General features: G+C 44.1%; 11 non-coding genes across 11 annotated transcripts; all 11 read left to right on the top strand.

The window, feature by feature from the left end:
- The first annotated feature begins 990 nt into the window (after nucleotides 1–990).
- On the top strand, nucleotides 991–1,062 carry trnap-agg. The gene has a single exon. It is a non-coding gene; the product is annotated as a tRNA-Pro (tRNA).
- Nucleotides 1,063–1,977: 915 nt separating this feature from the next.
- On the top strand, nucleotides 1,978–2,049 carry trnap-ugg. The gene has a single exon. It is a non-coding gene; the product is annotated as a tRNA-Pro (tRNA).
- A 1,748-nt stretch (nucleotides 2,050–3,797) lies between these two features.
- trnap-agg lies at nucleotides 3,798–3,869 on the top strand. Its single transcript has one exon. It is a non-coding gene; the product is annotated as a tRNA-Pro (tRNA).
- Nucleotides 3,870–4,784: 915 nt separating this feature from the next.
- On the top strand, nucleotides 4,785–4,856 carry trnap-ugg. Its single transcript has one exon. It is a non-coding gene; the product is annotated as a tRNA-Pro (tRNA).
- A 1,748-nt stretch (nucleotides 4,857–6,604) lies between these two features.
- On the top strand, nucleotides 6,605–6,676 carry trnap-agg. Its single transcript has one exon. It is a non-coding gene; the product is annotated as a tRNA-Pro (tRNA).
- A 1,546-nt stretch (nucleotides 6,677–8,222) lies between these two features.
- Nucleotides 8,223–8,294, top strand: trnap-cgg. Its single transcript has one exon. It is a non-coding gene; the product is annotated as a tRNA-Pro (tRNA).
- Nucleotides 8,295–9,208: 914 nt separating this feature from the next.
- On the top strand, nucleotides 9,209–9,279 carry trnap-ugg. The gene has a single exon. It is a non-coding gene; the product is annotated as a tRNA-Pro (tRNA).
- Nucleotides 9,280–11,239: 1,960 nt separating this feature from the next.
- On the top strand, nucleotides 11,240–11,311 carry trnap-cgg. The gene has a single exon. It is a non-coding gene; the product is annotated as a tRNA-Pro (tRNA).
- A 914-nt stretch (nucleotides 11,312–12,225) lies between these two features.
- trnap-ugg lies at nucleotides 12,226–12,297 on the top strand. The gene has a single exon. It is a non-coding gene; the product is annotated as a tRNA-Pro (tRNA).
- A 1,953-nt stretch (nucleotides 12,298–14,250) lies between these two features.
- On the top strand, nucleotides 14,251–14,322 carry trnap-cgg. The gene has a single exon. It is a non-coding gene; the product is annotated as a tRNA-Pro (tRNA).
- A 914-nt stretch (nucleotides 14,323–15,236) lies between these two features.
- Nucleotides 15,237–15,308, top strand: trnap-ugg. Its single transcript has one exon. It is a non-coding gene; the product is annotated as a tRNA-Pro (tRNA).
- Nucleotides 15,309–15,758: the final 450 nt, after the last annotated feature.

Raw genomic sequence — 15,758 nt, 5'->3', positions numbered from 1 at the left:
TGCAACGTGACAAGCGACGACGGTGTCAAATCCAGAGTGACAGAAGTGCTGGGATTCAAGAAGAGCGCCAAAGATCCATGATTATGCCAAAGAATTTTGAAGAATTTGAAGGGCGAGATGGCGCACCTCCATCTTCCCCACGCCTCGCCAGTTACGCAGCTACATAGTTACAGATGCTTACGTGGTGACCACAGCAAGGTAAGTGATATCTGGACACAAAAATCCAATCTCATCACTTACAAAGAGGAGTGAGGACAGTCATCTATAAAGATCTGATTTGAAAGACAAATCCGATGTGCCTGCAGTCTGAACACAGCCAAAACGGTTCAGCATTTTTGGGCACTAACAGCTTTCTGGGTGCATCCGGAAGTCTGACTAAACATGTTGGAGCAAGAATACCGAGCTACAGCACTTCATCAAAGACAGGGAAGCAAGCAGCATTTGTTATCTCCTAGCAGCTCTCCACGTCATGGACTTTAATCCGGTATCCACTGCTTGTGGACAACTTTTACTTGTCCGTGAAATGTAGATTGCTTTTCTGTAGAGCCTGACGTACTTTAAACAAACGGAGATCTAAAGAAGGAAGTCAGTCCTGCTGCTGATAAAGTTAGCTAGCCAGCTAATTACATTTTATAGTGAATTATTAACTGCAATTATCAAAGAAGTCCTCTAAACAAACATACAGTGCTCCTTTTTCAGTATCTGCAAGCACACAGGGAAACACACCTTGGGGAGTAGCTGGCTATCACACTGCATTGTGGAAGTCGTAATTTTCCCAGGTGAAGCTTACGGAGACCACAGTGAGAATAAATGAGTGTTTTTTATCAGACTTTAGCATGATTCGTTTTCAGAGACCCTACATGTTTTGATTCTATTGCTAGGAGTGGCAGAGAATCACCTCTTTATTCTTTGATGAGTTGACCCTTTGTTTTGGGCTAAGGACCGAGCTAGCTGAGGTGCTGACTGCTGTGCCAAAGGTGGATGTCTACCGGCTCGTTGGTCTAGGGGTATGATTCTCGCTTAGGGTGCGAGAGGTCCCGGGTTCAAATCCCGGACGAGCCCTGGCTTTAAGGTGACTTCCCTTGTGTTTACAAATCATCGGATGTGTGTTCTGCTTCTGCTGTAGCACTTTCCTAAACGCGTGTTAGTGTGGGCTGTTTGTAAAATGCCTTATAGTCAAAACCTTGGCGGATGCGGCCAAAAGCCATGTCGTTTATCTGTAGACTTATTGTTTTGTTCTGAGTTTTACATATTCTGCTTCCCTTTTCAGCATCTTCAGCATCACAGCGTTGAAGGTCTGAATAAAACGCAAACTTTAGGGAAAGTAAAAATGCTGCATGTCCTACACTGTTCATGGAAAATAACAACAGCAGGATGAGTTCAACAAGGATTGTTGCCGAGGGTGTGACAAGTCCTGGTTTCTAAGCCCGGAGGAGCCGTGGTTTAAACATGATTTGGAGAGCATTCATCTTTCATGGGTTGATCATTTGTTTTGGTTTGGGGAAAATGCCAGCCGAGATGTCGACTGTAGGGAGGAAGCTTCTGACCATAGGCTAGTTGGTCTAGGGGTATGATTCTGTATTTTCCAAAACGGCACCGTACGTCCAAATTCCAAACCATCTCCCAGGGAGGCTCACAGACAGACATAACTTGCACACATACTCACAGACTGCAAACAAACTAACTACCATGGATGCTGCCCCATACAGAATTGCTGACAAACCATTTTTGGGCAATAACAGCTTTCTGGGTGCATCCAGAAGTCTGACTAAACATGTTGGAGCAAGAATACAGAGCTACAGCACTTCTTCAAAGACAGGATGAGTTCAAGAAGGATTTTTGCCGAGGGTGTGACATGTCCCTGGCGTTCAATGTCATGTAAAGCATCAGCTGTAAATGAGTATTTTCATTCTTCGTTTTCCAAGCACAAATGTGCTGCCGAGGACGGCGAGTGTTGCGAAGAAAGGTCCTCGCTTTGGCTCGTTGGTCTAGGGGTATGATTCTCGCTTTGGGTGCGAGAGGTCCCGGGTTCAAATCCCGGACGAGCCCAAGTTTTAACTTGACTTGTCTCTAGTTGGGATGCATTAATAAATAAGATTGCTGTCTTCCACATGAAATCAGAGCAATACAGGAAATAGTTCAAATCGTCCCACATCTATCCACCTTGAAAACTCTAAGCTTTTTCTCTTGATATTTAATCAATCATGTCATTGCTGAAACAGGAAATGACTTCTGGGCACAAGAAAGTTGAGGAATATGTTTTAACTTTGCTGGAGTCATTTTCATCATGTTCAGCATCACCATATTTGTGGTCTGAATTAAACGGCAACTTTGCCAATCGAACTTTGACAGGAGCAGTTCAAAACCGATTCTTGCTAAGGTTATGATAGGTCCTGGCAGCAAAGCTCGGACGTGTCCTGGTTTAAATGTGACTTGCAGAGCATTAAAGGGATAGTTCACCCACTTTGAATATCAAAATGCATATCCGCGTCACCAAGAGAAAATTTCTGACTAACAACAAAACAATTGGAAGCAACCTGTGGGTTCAGATAAAGCCTGTGGTCAAGTTTTGACTCCCGTTGATGTATTCATTGGTCTTAATCCTTGTTTAGACTGCCAGACCAAATTTGATTTTAGCCATATCCTGATCGTTTCCAGACTGATTGTTGTTTTTCCGGACAGCGAAAAACCCCATGAAATCCACTTTTGCCAAATGCTATTCAAACCACATTCGGAGGTGGTTTGAAACACGATTGCTTCACAGTCTGGCCGCTCAAATCGGATTTCAGAGTTTCTTTTGCCTCACTTGCAACGTGACAAGCGACGACGGTGTCAAATCCAGAGTGACAGAAGTGCTGGGATTCAAGAAGAGCGCCAAAGATCCATGATTATGCCAAAGAATTTTGAAGAATTTGAAGGGCGAGATGGCGCACCTCCATCTTCCCCACGCCTCGCCAGTTACGCAGCTACATAGTTACAGATGCTTACGTGGTGACCACAGCAAGGTAAGTGATATCTGGACACAAAAATCCAATCTCATCACTTACAAAGAGGAGTGAGGACAGTCATCTATAAAGATCTGATTTGAAAGACAAATCCGATGTGCCTGCAGTCTGAACACAGCCAAAACGGTTCAGCATTTTTGGGCACTAACAGCTTTCTGGGTGCATCCGGAAGTCTGACTAAACATGTTGGAGCAAGAATACCGAGCTACAGCACTTCATCAAAGACAGGGAAGCAAGCAGCATTTGTTATCTCCTAGCAGCTCTCCACGTCATGGACTTTAATCCGGTATCCACTGCTTGTGGACAACTTTTACTTGTCCGTGAAATGTAGATTGCTTTTCTGTAGAGCCTGACGTACTTTAAACAAACGGAGATCTAAAGAAGGAAGTCAGTCCTGCTGCTGATAAAGTTAGCTAGCCAGCTAATTACATTTTATAGTGAATTATTAACTGCAATTATCAAAGAAGTCCTCTAAACAAACATACAGTGCTCCTTTTTCAGTATCTGCAAGCACACAGGGAAACACACCTTGGGGAGTAGCTGGCTATCACACTGCATTGTGGAAGTCGTAATTTTCCCAGGTGAAGCTTACGGAGACCACAGTGAGAATAAATGAGTGTTTTTTATCAGACTTTAGCATGATTCGTTTTCAGAGACCCTACATGTTTTGATTCTATTGCTAGGAGTGGCAGAGAATCACCTCTTTATTCTTTGATGAGTTGACCCCTTGTTTTGGGCTAAGGACCGAGCTAGCTGAGGTGCTGACTGCTGTGCCAAAGGTGGATGTCTACCGGCTCGTTGGTCTAGGGGTATGATTCTCGCTTAGGGTGCGAGAGGTCCCGGGTTCAAATCCCGGACGAGCCCTGGCTTTAAGGTGACTTCCCTTGTGTTTACAAATCATCGGATGTGTGTTCTGCTTCTGCTGTAGCACTTTCCTAAACGCGTGTTAGTGTGGGCTGTTTGTAAAATGCCTTATAGTCAAAACCTTGGCGGATGCGGCCAAAAGCCATGTCGTTTATCTGTAGACTTATTGTTTTGTTCTGAGTTTTACATATTCTGCTTCCCTTTTCAGCATCTTCAGCATCACAGCGTTGAAGGTCTGAATAAAACGCAAACTTTAGGGAAAGTAAAAATGCTGCATGTCCTACACTGTTCATGGAAAATAACAACAGCAGGATGAGTTCAACAAGGATTGTTGCCGAGGGTGTGACAAGTCCTGGTTTCTAAGCCCGGAGGAGCCGTGGTTTAAACATGATTTGGAGAGCATTCATCTTTCATGGGTTGATCATTTGTTTTGGTTTGGGGAAAATGCCAGCCGAGATGTCGACTGTAGGGAGGAAGCTTCTGACCATAGGCTAGTTGGTCTAGGGGTATGATTCTGTATTTTCCAAAACGGCACCGTACGTCCAAATTCCAAACCATCTCCCAGGGAGGCTCACAGACAGACATAACTTGCACACATACTCACAGACTGCAAACAAACTAACTACCATGGATGCTGCCCCATACAGAATTGCTGACAAACCATTTTTGGGCAATAACAGCTTTCTGGGTGCATCCAGAAGTCTGACTAAACATGTTGGAGCAAGAATACAGAGCTACAGCACTTCTTCAAAGACAGGATGAGTTCAAGAAGGATTTTTGCCGAGGGTGTGACATGTCCCTGGCGTTCAATGTCATGTAAAGCATCAGCTGTAAATGAGTATTTTCATTCTTCGTTTTCCAAGCACAAATGTGCTGCCGAGGACGGCGAGTGTTGCGAAGAAAGGTCCTCGCTTTGGCTCGTTGGTCTAGGGGTATGATTCTCGCTTTGGGTGCGAGAGGTCCCGGGTTCAAATCCCGGACGAGCCCAAGTTTTAACTTGACTTGTCTCTAGTTGGGATGCGTTAATAAATAAGATTGCTGTCTTCCACATGAAATCAGAGCAATACAGGAAATAGTTCAAATCGTCCCACATCTATCCACCTTGAAAACTCTAAGCTTTTTCTCTTGATATTTAATCAATCATGTCATTGCTGAAACAGGAAATGACTTCTGGGCACAAGAAAGTTGAGGAATATGTTTTAACTTTGCTGGAGTCATTTTCATCATGTTCAGCATCACCATATTTGTGGTCTGAATTAAACGGCAACTTTGCCAATCGACTTTGACAGGAGCAGTTCAAAACCGATTCTTGCTAAGGTTATGATAGGTCCTGGCAGCAAAGCTCGGACGTGTCCTGGTTTAAATGTGACTTGCAGAGCATTAAAGGGATAGTTCACCCACTTTGAATATCAAAATGCATATCCGCGTCACCAAGAGAAAATTTCTGACTAACAACAAAACAATTGGAAGCAACCTGTGGGTTCAGATAAAGCCTGTGGTCAAGTTTTGACTCCCGTTGATGTATTCATTGGTCTTAATCCTTGTTTAGACTGCCAGACCAAATTTGATTTTAGCCATATCCTGATCGTTTCCAGACTGATTGTTGTTTTTCCGGACAGCGAAAAACCCCATGAAATCCACTTTTGCCAAATGCTATTCAAACCACATTCGGAGGTGGTTTGAAACACGATTGCTTCACAGTCTGGCCGCTCAAATCGGATTTCAGAGTTTCTTTTGCCTCACTTGCAACGTGACAAGCGACGACGGTGTCAAATCCAGAGTGACAGAAGTGCTGGGATTCAAGAAGAGCGCCAAAGATCCATGATTATGCCAAAGAATTTTGAAGAATTTGAAGGGCGAGATGGCGCACCTCCATCTTCCCCACGCCTCGCCAGTTACGCAGCTACATAGTTACAGATGCTTACGTGGTGACCACAGCAAGGTAAGTGATATCTGGACACAAAAATCCAATCTCATCACTTACAAAGAGGAGTGAGGACAGTCATCTATAAAGATCTGATTTGAAAGACAAATCCGATGTGCCTGCAGTCTGAACACAGCCAAAACGGTTCAGCATTTTTGGGCACTAACAGCTTTCTGGGTGCATCCGGAAGTCTGACTAAACATGTTGGAGCAAGAATACCGAGCTACAGCACTTCATCAAAGACAGGGAAGCAAGCAGCATTTGTTATCTCCTAGCAGCTCTCCACGTCATGGACTTTAATCCGGTATCCACTGCTTGTGGACAACTTTTACTTGTCCGTGAAATGTAGATTGCTTTTCTGTAGAGCCTGACGTACTTTAAACAAACGGAGATCTAAAGAAGGAAGTCAGTCCTGCTGCTGATAAAGTTAGCTAGCCAGCTAATTACATTTTATAGTGAATTATTAACTGCAATTATCAAAGAAGTCCTCTAAACAAACATACAGTGCTCCTTTTTCAGTATCTGCAAGCACACAGGGAAACACACCTTGGGGAGTAGCTGGCTATCACACTGCATTGTGGAAGTCGTAATTTTCCCAGGTGAAGCTTACGGAGACCACAGTGAGAATAAATGAGTGTTTTTTTATCAGACTTTAGCATGATTCGTTTTCAGAGACCCTACATGTTTTGATTCTATTGCTAGGAGTGGCAGAGAATCACCTCTTTATTCTTTGATGAGTTGACCCTTTGTTTTGGGCTAAGGACCGAGCTAGCTGAGGTGCTGACTGCTGTGCCAAAGGTGGATGTCTACCGGCTCGTTGGTCTAGGGGTATGATTCTCGCTTAGGGTGCGAGAGGTCCCGGGTTCAAATCCCGGACGAGCCCTGGCTTTAAGGTGACTTCCCTTGTGTTTACAAATCATCGGATGTGTGTTCTGCTTCTGCTGTAGCACTTTCCTAAACGCATGTTAGTGTGGGCTGTTTTAAAATGCCTTATAGTCAAAACCTTGGCGGATGCGGCCAAAAGCCATGTCGTTTATCTGTAGACTTATTGTTTTGTTCTGAGTTTTACATATTCTGCTTCCCTTTTCAGCATCTTCAGCATCACAGCGTTGAAGGTCTGAATAAAACGCAAACTTTAGGGAAAGTAAAAATGCTGCATGTCCTACACTGTTCATGGAAAATAACAACAGCAGGATGAGTTCAACAAGGATTGTTGCCGAGGGTGTGACAAGTCCTGGTTTCTAAGCCCGGAGGAGCCGTGGTTTAAACATGATTTGGAGAGCATTCATCTTTCATGGGTTGATCATTTGTTTTGGTTTGGGGAAAATGCCAGCCGAGATGTCGACTGTAGGGAGGAAGCTTCTGACCATAGGCTAGTTGGTCTAGGGGTATGATTCTGTATTTTCCAAAACGGCACCGTACGTCCAAATTCCAAACCATCTCCCAGGGAGGCTCACAGACAGACATAACTTGCACACATACTCACAGACTGCAAACAAACTAACTACCATGGATGCTGCCCCATACAGAATTGCTGACAAACCATTTTTGGGCAATAACAGCTTTCTGGGTGCATCCAGAAGTCTGACTAAACATGTTGGAGCAAGAATACAGAGCTACAGCACTTCTTCAAAGACAGGATGAGTTCAAGAAGGATTTTTGCCGAGGGTGTGACATGTCCCTGGCGTTCAATGTCATGTAAAGCATCAGCTGTAAATGAGTATTTTCATTCTTCGTTTTCCAAGCACAAATGTGCTGCCGAGGACGGTGAGCGTCGCAAAGAAAGGTCCTCGCTTTGGCTAGTTGGTCTAGGGGTATGATTATCGCTGTGGGTGCGAGAGGTCCCGGGTTCAAATCCCGGACGAGCCCATTACATTTTATAATGAATTATTAACTGCAATTATCAAAGAAGTCCTCTAAACAAACATACAGTGCTCCTTCTTCAGTATCTGCAAGCAAACAGGTAAACACACCTTGGGGAGTAGCTGGCTATCACACTGCATTGTGGAAGTCGTAGTTTTCCCAGGTGAAGCTTACGGAGACCACAGTGAGAATAAATGTGTGGGTTTTATCAGACTTTAGCATGATTCGTTTTCGGAGACCCTACATGTTTTGATTCTATTGCTAGGTGCGGCAGAGAATCACCTCTTTAATCTTTGATGGGTTGACCCTTTGTTTTGAGTTAAGGACTGAGCTAGCTGAGGTGCTGACTGCTGTGCCAAAGGAGGATATCGCCTGGCTCGTTGGTCTAGGGCTATGATTCTCGCTTCGGGTGCGAGAGGTCCCGGGTTGAAATCCTGGACGAGCCCTGGCTTTTTAAAAAAAATAAGCTAGAGCTTGAATTGAGCGGCTGCTCTTACTCTCTCCTCAATAACAATATACTTTTGCTGGCTGCATTGGCGAAACTGGCAACACCACATCCACGTGTTGGCTCGTTGGTCTAGGGGTATGATTCTCGCTTCGGGTGCGAGAGGTCCCGGGTTCAAATCCCGGACGAGCCCTAGTTTTAAGGTGACTTCCGTTGTGTTTACAAATCATCGGATGTGTGTTCTGCTTCTGCTGTAGCACTTTCCTAAACGCATGTTAGTGTGGGCTGTTTGCAAAATGCCTTATAGTTAAAAGCTTGGTAGGTGCAGCCAAAAGCCATGTCGTTCATCCGTAGACTTATTGTTTTATTCTGAGTTTTACATATTCTCGATCCCTTTTCAGCATCTTCAGCATCACAGTGTTGATGGTCTGAATAAAACGCAAACTTTAGGGAAAGAAAAATGCTGCATGTCCTACACTGTTCATGGAAAATAACAACAGCAGGATGAGTTCAACAAGGATTGTTGCCGAGGGTGTGACAAGTCCTGGTTTCTAAGCCCGGAGGAGCCGTGGTTTAAACATCATTTGGAGGGCATTCATCTTTCATGGGTTGATCATTTGTTTTGGTTTGGGGAAAATGCCAGCCGAGATGCTGACTGTAGGGAGGAAGCTTCTGACCTTAGGCTAGTTGGTCAAGGGGTATGATTCTGTATTTTCCCACACGGCACCGTACGTCCAAATTCCAAACCATCTCTCAGGGAGGCTCACAGACAAACATAACTTGCACACATACTCGCAGACTGCAAACAAACTAACTACCATGGACGCTGCCCCATAAAGAATTGCTGACAAACCATTTTTGGGCAATAACAGCTTTCTGGGTGCATCCAGAAGCCTGACTAAACATGTTGGAGCAAGAATACAGAGCTACAGCACTTCTTCAAAGACAGGATGAGTTCAAGAAGGATTCTTGCCGAGGGAGTGACATGTCCTTGGCGTTGAATGTCATGTAAAGCATCAGCTGTAAATGAGTATTTTCATTCTTCGCTTTCCAATCACAAACGTGCTGCCGAGGACGGTGAGCGTTGCAAAGAAAGGTCCTCGCTTTGGCTCGTTGGTCTAGGGGTATGATTCTCGCTTTGGGTGCGAGAGGCCCGGGTTCAAATCCCGGACGAGCCCATGTTTTAACTTGACTTGTCTCTAGTTGGGATGCGTTAATAAATGAGATTGCTGTCTTCCACGAGAAATCAGAACAATACAGGAAATAGTTCAAATCGTCCCACATCTATCCACCTTCAAAACTCTAAGCTCTTGAGATTTAATCAATCATGTCATTGCTGAAACAGGAAATGACTTCTGGGCACAAGAAAGTTGAGGAATATGTTTTAACTTTGCTGGAGTCATTTTCATCATGTTCAGCATCACCATATTTGTGGTCTGAATTAAACGGCAACTTTGCCAATAGAAAAAAAAACTTTGACAGGAGGAGTTCAACACCGATTCTTGCTAAGGTTATGATAGGTCCTGGCAGCAACGCTCGGACATGTCCTGGTTTAAATGTGACTTGCAGAGCATTAAAGGGATAGTTCACCCACTTTGAATATCAAAATGCATATCCGCGTCACCAAGAGAAAATTTCTGACTAACAACAAAACAATAGGAAGCAATCTGTGGGTTCAGATAAAGCCTGTGGTCAAATTTTGACTCCCGTTGATGTATTCTTTGGTCTTAATCCTTGTTTAGACGGCCAGACCAAATCAGATTTTAGCCATATCCTGATCGTTTCCAGACTGATTTTTGTTTTTCCGGACAGCGAAAAACCCCATGAAATCCACTTTTGCCAAATGCTATTCAAACCACATTTGGAGGTGGTTTCAAACGCGACTGCTTCACAGTCTGGCCGCTCTGGCCGCTCAAATCGGATTTCAGAGTTTCTTTTGCCTCACTTGCAACATGACAAACGACGACGGTGTCAAATCCAGAGTGACAGAAGTGCTGGGATTCAAGAAGAGCGCCAAAGATCCATGATTATGCCAAAGAATATTGAAGAATTTGAAGGGCGAGATGGCGCACCTCCATCTTCCCCATGCCTCACCAGTTACGCAGCTACATAGTTACAGATGCTTACGTCGTGACCACAGCAAGGTTAGTGATATCTGGACACAAAAATCCAATCTCATCACTTACAAAGAGGAGTGAGGACAGTCGTCTATAAAGATCTGATTTGAAAGACAAATCCAATGTGCCTGCAGTCTGAACACAGCCAAAACGGCTCAGCATTTTTGGGCACTAACAGCTTTCTGGGTGCATCTGGAAGTCTGACTAAACATGTTGGAGCAAGAATACCGAGCTACAGCACTTCATCAAAGACAGGGAAGCAAGCAGCATATGTTATCTCCTAGCAGCTCTCCACGTCGTGGACTTTAATCCGGTATCCACTGCTTGTGGACAACATTTACTTGTCCGTGAAATGTAGATTGCTTTTCTGCAGAGCCTGACATACTTTAAACAAACAGAGAGGATCGTAGATCTAAACAAGGAAAGTCAGTCCTGCTGCTGATAAAGTTAGCTAGCCAGCTAATTACATTTTATAATGAATTATTAACTGCAATTATCAAAGAAGTCCTCTAAACAAACATACAGTGCTCCTTCTTCAGTATCTGCAAGCAAACAGGTAAACACACCTTGGGGAGTAGCTGGCTATCACACTGCATTGTGGAAGTCGTAGTTTTCCCAGGTGAAGCTTACGGAGACCACAGTGAGAATAAATGTGTGGGTTTTATCAGACTTTAGCATGATTCGTTTTCGGAGACCCTACATGTTTTGATTCTATTGCTAGGTGCGGCAGAGAATCACCTCTTTAATCTTTGATGGGTTGACCCTTTGTTTTGAGTTAAGGACTGAGCTAGCTGAGGTGCTGACTGCTGTGCCAAAGGAGGATATCGCCTGGCTCGTTGGTCTAGGGCTATGATTCTCGCTTCGGGTGCGAGAGGTCCCGGGTTGAAATCCTGGACGAGCCCTGGCTTTTTAAAAAAATAAGCTAGAGCTTGAATTGAGCGGCTGCTCTTACTCTCTCCTCAATAACAATATACTTTTGCTGGCTGCATTGGCGAAACTGGCAACACCACATCCACGTGTTGGCTCGTTGGTCTAGGGATATGATTCTCGCTTCGGGTGCGAGAGGTCCTGGGTTCAAATCCCGGACGAGCCCTAGTTTTAAGGTGACTTCCGTTGTGTTTACAAATCATCGGATGTGTGTTCTGCTTCTGCTGTAGCACTTTCCTAAACGCATGTTAGTGTGGGCTGTTTGCAAAATGCCTTATAGTTAAAAGCTTGGTAGGTGCAGCCAAAAGCCATGTCGTTCATCCGTAGACTTATTGTTTTATCCTGAGTTTCACATATTCTCGATCCCTTTTCAGCATCTTCAGCATCACAGTGTTGATGGTCTGAATAAAACGCAAACTTTAGGGAAAGAAAAATGCTGCATGTCCTACACTGTTCATGGAAAATAACAACAGCAGGATGAGTTCAACAAGGATTGTTGCCGAGGGTGTGACAAGTCCTGGTTTCTAAGCCCGGAGGAGCCGTGGTTTAAACATCATTTGGAGGGCATTCATCTTTCATGGGTTGATCATTTGTTTTGGTTTGGGGAAAATGCCAGCCGAGATGCTGACTGTAGGGAGGAAGCTTCTGACCATAGGCTAGTTGGTCAAGGGGTATGATTCTGTATTTTCCCACACGGCACCGTACGTCCAAATTCCAAACCATCTCTCAGGGAGGCTCACAGACAAACATAACTTGCACACATACTCGCAGACTGCAAACAAACTAACTACCATGGACGCTGCCCCATACAGAATTGCTGACAAACCATTTTTGGGCAATAACAGCTTTCTGGGTGCATCCAGAAGCCTGACTAAACATGTTGGAGCAAGAATACAGAGCTACAGCACTTCTTCAAAGACAGGATGAGTTCAAGAAGGATTCTTGCCAAAGGACTGACATGTCCTTGGCGTTGAATGTCATGTAAAGCATCAGCTGTAAATGAGTATTTTCATTCTTCGCTTTCCAATCACAAACGTGCTGCCGAGGACGGTGAGCATTGAAAAGAAAGGTCCTCGCTTTGGCTCGTTGGTCTAGGGGTATGATTCTCGCTTTGGGTGCGAGAGGCCCTGGGTTCGAATCCTGGACGAGTCCATGTTTTAACTTGACTTGTCTCTAGTTGGGATGCATTAATAAATGAGATTGCTGTCTTCCACGAGAAATCAGAACAATACAGGAAATAGTTCAAATCGTCCCACATCTATCCACCTTCAAAACTCTAAGCTCTTGAGATTTAATCAATCATGTCATTGCTGAAACAGGAAATGACTTCTGGGCACAAGAAAGTTGAGGAATATGTTTTAACTTTGCTGGAGTCATTTTCATCATGTTCACCATCACCGTATTTGTGGTCTGAATTAAACGGCAACTTTGCCAATAGAAAAAAAAAACTTTGACAGGAGGAGTTCAACACCGATTCTTGCTAAGGTTATGATAGGTCCTGGCAGCAACGCTCGGACATGTCCTGGTTTAAATGTGACTTGCAGAGCATTAAAGGGATAGTTCACCCACTTTGAATATCAAAATGCATATCCGCGTCACCAAGAGAAAATTTCTGACTAACAACAAAACAATAGGAAGCAATCTGTGGGTTCAGATAAAGCCTGTGGTCAAATTTTGACTCCCGTTGATGTATTCATTGGTCTTAATCCTTGTTTAGGCAGCCAGACCAAATCAGATTTTAGCCATATCCTGATCGTTTCCAGACTGATTTTTGTTTTTCCGGACAGCGAAAAACCCCATGAAATCCACTTTTGCCAAATGCTATTCAAACCACATTTGGAGGTGGTTTCAAACGCGACTGCTTCACAGTCTGGCCGCTCAAATCGGATTTCAGAGTTTCTTTTGCCTCACTTGCAACGTGACAAACGACGACGCTGTCAAATCCAGAGTGACAGAAGTGCTGGGATTCAAGAAGAGTGCCAAAGATCCATGATTATGCCAAAGAATATTGAAGAATTTGAAGGGCGAGATGGCGCACCTCCATCTTCCCCACGCCTCACCAGTTACGCAGCTACATAGTTACAGATGCTTACGTCGTGACCACAGCAAGGTTAGTGATATCTGGACACAAAAATCCAATCTCATCACTTACAAAGAGGAGTGAGGACAGTCGTCTATAAAGATCTGATTTGAAAGACAAATCCGATGTGCCTGCAGTCTGAACACAGCCAAAACGGCTCAGCATTTTTGGGCACTAACAGCTTTCTGGGTGCGTCTGGAAGTCTGACTAAACATGTTGGAGCAAGAATACAGAGCTACAGCACTTCATCAAAGACAGGGAAGCAAGCAGCATTTGTTAACTCCTAGCAGCTCTCCACGTCGTGGACTTTAATCCGGTATCCACTGCTTGTGGACAACATTTACTTGTCCGTGAAATGTAGATTGCTTTTCTGCAGAGCCTGGCATACTTTAAACAAACAGAGAGGATCGTAGATCTAAACAAGGAAAGTCAGTCCTGCTGCTGATAAAGTTAGCTAGCCAGCTAATTACATTTTATAATGAATTATTAACTGCAATTATCAAAGAAGTCCTCTAAACAAACATACAGTGCTCCTTCTTCAGTATCTGCAAGCAAACAGGTAAACACACCTTGGGGAGTAGCTGGCTATCACACTGCATTGTGGAAGTCGTAGTTTTCCCAGGTGAAGCTTACGGAGACCACAGTGAGAATAAATGTGTGGGTTTTATCAGACTTTAGCATGATTCGTTTTCGGAGACCCTACATGTTTTGATTCTATTGCTAGGTGCGGCAGAGAATCACCTCTTTAATCTTTGATGGGTTGACCCTTTGTTTTGAGTTAAGGACTGAGCTAGCTGAGGTGCTGACTGCTGTGCCAAAGGAGGATATCGCCTGGCTCGTTGGTCTAGGGCTATGATTCTCGCTTCGGGTGCGAGAGGTCCCGGGTTGAAATCCTGGACGAGCCCTGGCTTTTTAAAAAAAATAAGCTAGAGCTTGAATTGAGCGGCTGCTCTTACTCTCTCCTCAATAACAACATACTTTCGCTGGCTGCATTGGCGAAACTGGCAACACCACATCCACGTGTTGGCTCGTTGGTCTAGGGGTATGATTCTCGCTTCGGGTGCGAGAGGTCCCGGGTTCAAATCCCGGACGAGCCCTATTTTTAAGGTGACTTCCGTTGTGTTTACAAATCATCGGATGTGTGTTCTGCTTCTGCTGTAGCACTTTCCTAAACGCATGTTAGTGTGGGCTGTTTGCAAAATGCCTTATAGTTAAAAGCTTGGTAGGTGCAGCCAAAAGCCATGTCGTTCATCCGTAGACTTATTGTTTTATTCTGAGTTTTACATATTCTCGATCCCTTTTCAGCATCTTCAGCATCACAGTGTTGAAGGTCTGAATAAAACGCAAACTTTAGGGAAAGAAAAATGCTGCATGTCCTACACTGTTCATGGAAAATAACAACAGCAGGATGAGTTCAACAAGGATTGTTGCCGAGGGTGTGACAAGTCCTGGTTTCTAAGCCCGGAGGAGCCGTGGTTTAAACATCATTTGGAGGGCATTCATCTTTCATGGGTTGATCATTTGTTTTGGTTTGGGGAAAATGCCAGCCGAGATGTCGACTGTAGGGAGGAAGCTTCTGACCATAGGCTAGTTGGTCAAGGGGTATGATTCTGTATTTTCCCACACGGCACCGTACGTCCAAATTCCAAACCATCTCTCAGGGAGGCTCACAGACAAACATAACTTGCACACATACTCGCAGACTGCAAACAAACTAACTACCATGGATGCTGCCCCATACAGAATTGCTGACAAACCATTTTTGGGCAATAACAGCTTTCTGGGTGCATCCAGAAGCCTGACTAAACATGTTGGAGCAAGAATACAGAGCTACAGCACTTCTTCAAAGACAGGATGAGTTCAAGAAGGATTCTTGCCGAGGGAGTGACATGTCCTTGGCGTTGAATGTCATGTAAAGCATCAGCTGTAAATGAGTATTTTCATTCTTCGCTTTCCAAGCACAAACGTGCAGCCGAGGACAGCGAGCGTTGCAAAGAAAGGTCCTCGCTTTGGCTCGTTGGTCTAGGGGTATGATTCTCGTTTTGGGTGTGAGAGGCCCCGGGTTCAAATCCCGGACGAGCCCATGTTTTAACTTGACTTGTCTCTAGTTGGGATGCGGTAATAAATGAGATTGCTGTCTTCCACGAGAAATCAGAACAATACAGGAAATAGTTCAAATCGTCCCACATCTAACTCTAAGCTCTTGAGATTTAATCAATCATGTCATTGCTGAAACAGGAAATGACTTCTGGGCACAAGAAAATTGAGGAATATGTTTTAACTTTGCTGGATTCATTTTCATCATGTTCACCATCACCGTATTTGTGGTCTAAATTAAACGGCAACTTTGCCAATAGAAAAAAAACTGTGACAGGAGGAGAGTAGTTATTAACCCCGGTAAATGTCAAAATGTTTTATGAGTTATGCGTGACGTCACGTGTGAAATATTTAAAGTATTTTCCCAGACTGTTGATGTGTATAGAAATGTAAACAACAGTAGTAGGACGTCACGTGTGAAATATGTAAAAAAATT

This window comes from Colossoma macropomum, unplaced genomic scaffold (genome assembly GCF_904425465.1).
Source record: "Colossoma macropomum unplaced genomic scaffold, Colossoma_macropomum, whole genome shotgun sequence".
Classification (NCBI taxonomy): domain Eukaryota; kingdom Metazoa; phylum Chordata; class Actinopteri; order Characiformes; family Serrasalmidae; genus Colossoma; species Colossoma macropomum.
Note: the sequence above shows the minus strand (reverse complement) of the source record. Positions and strands in the feature narration are given on the sequence as shown.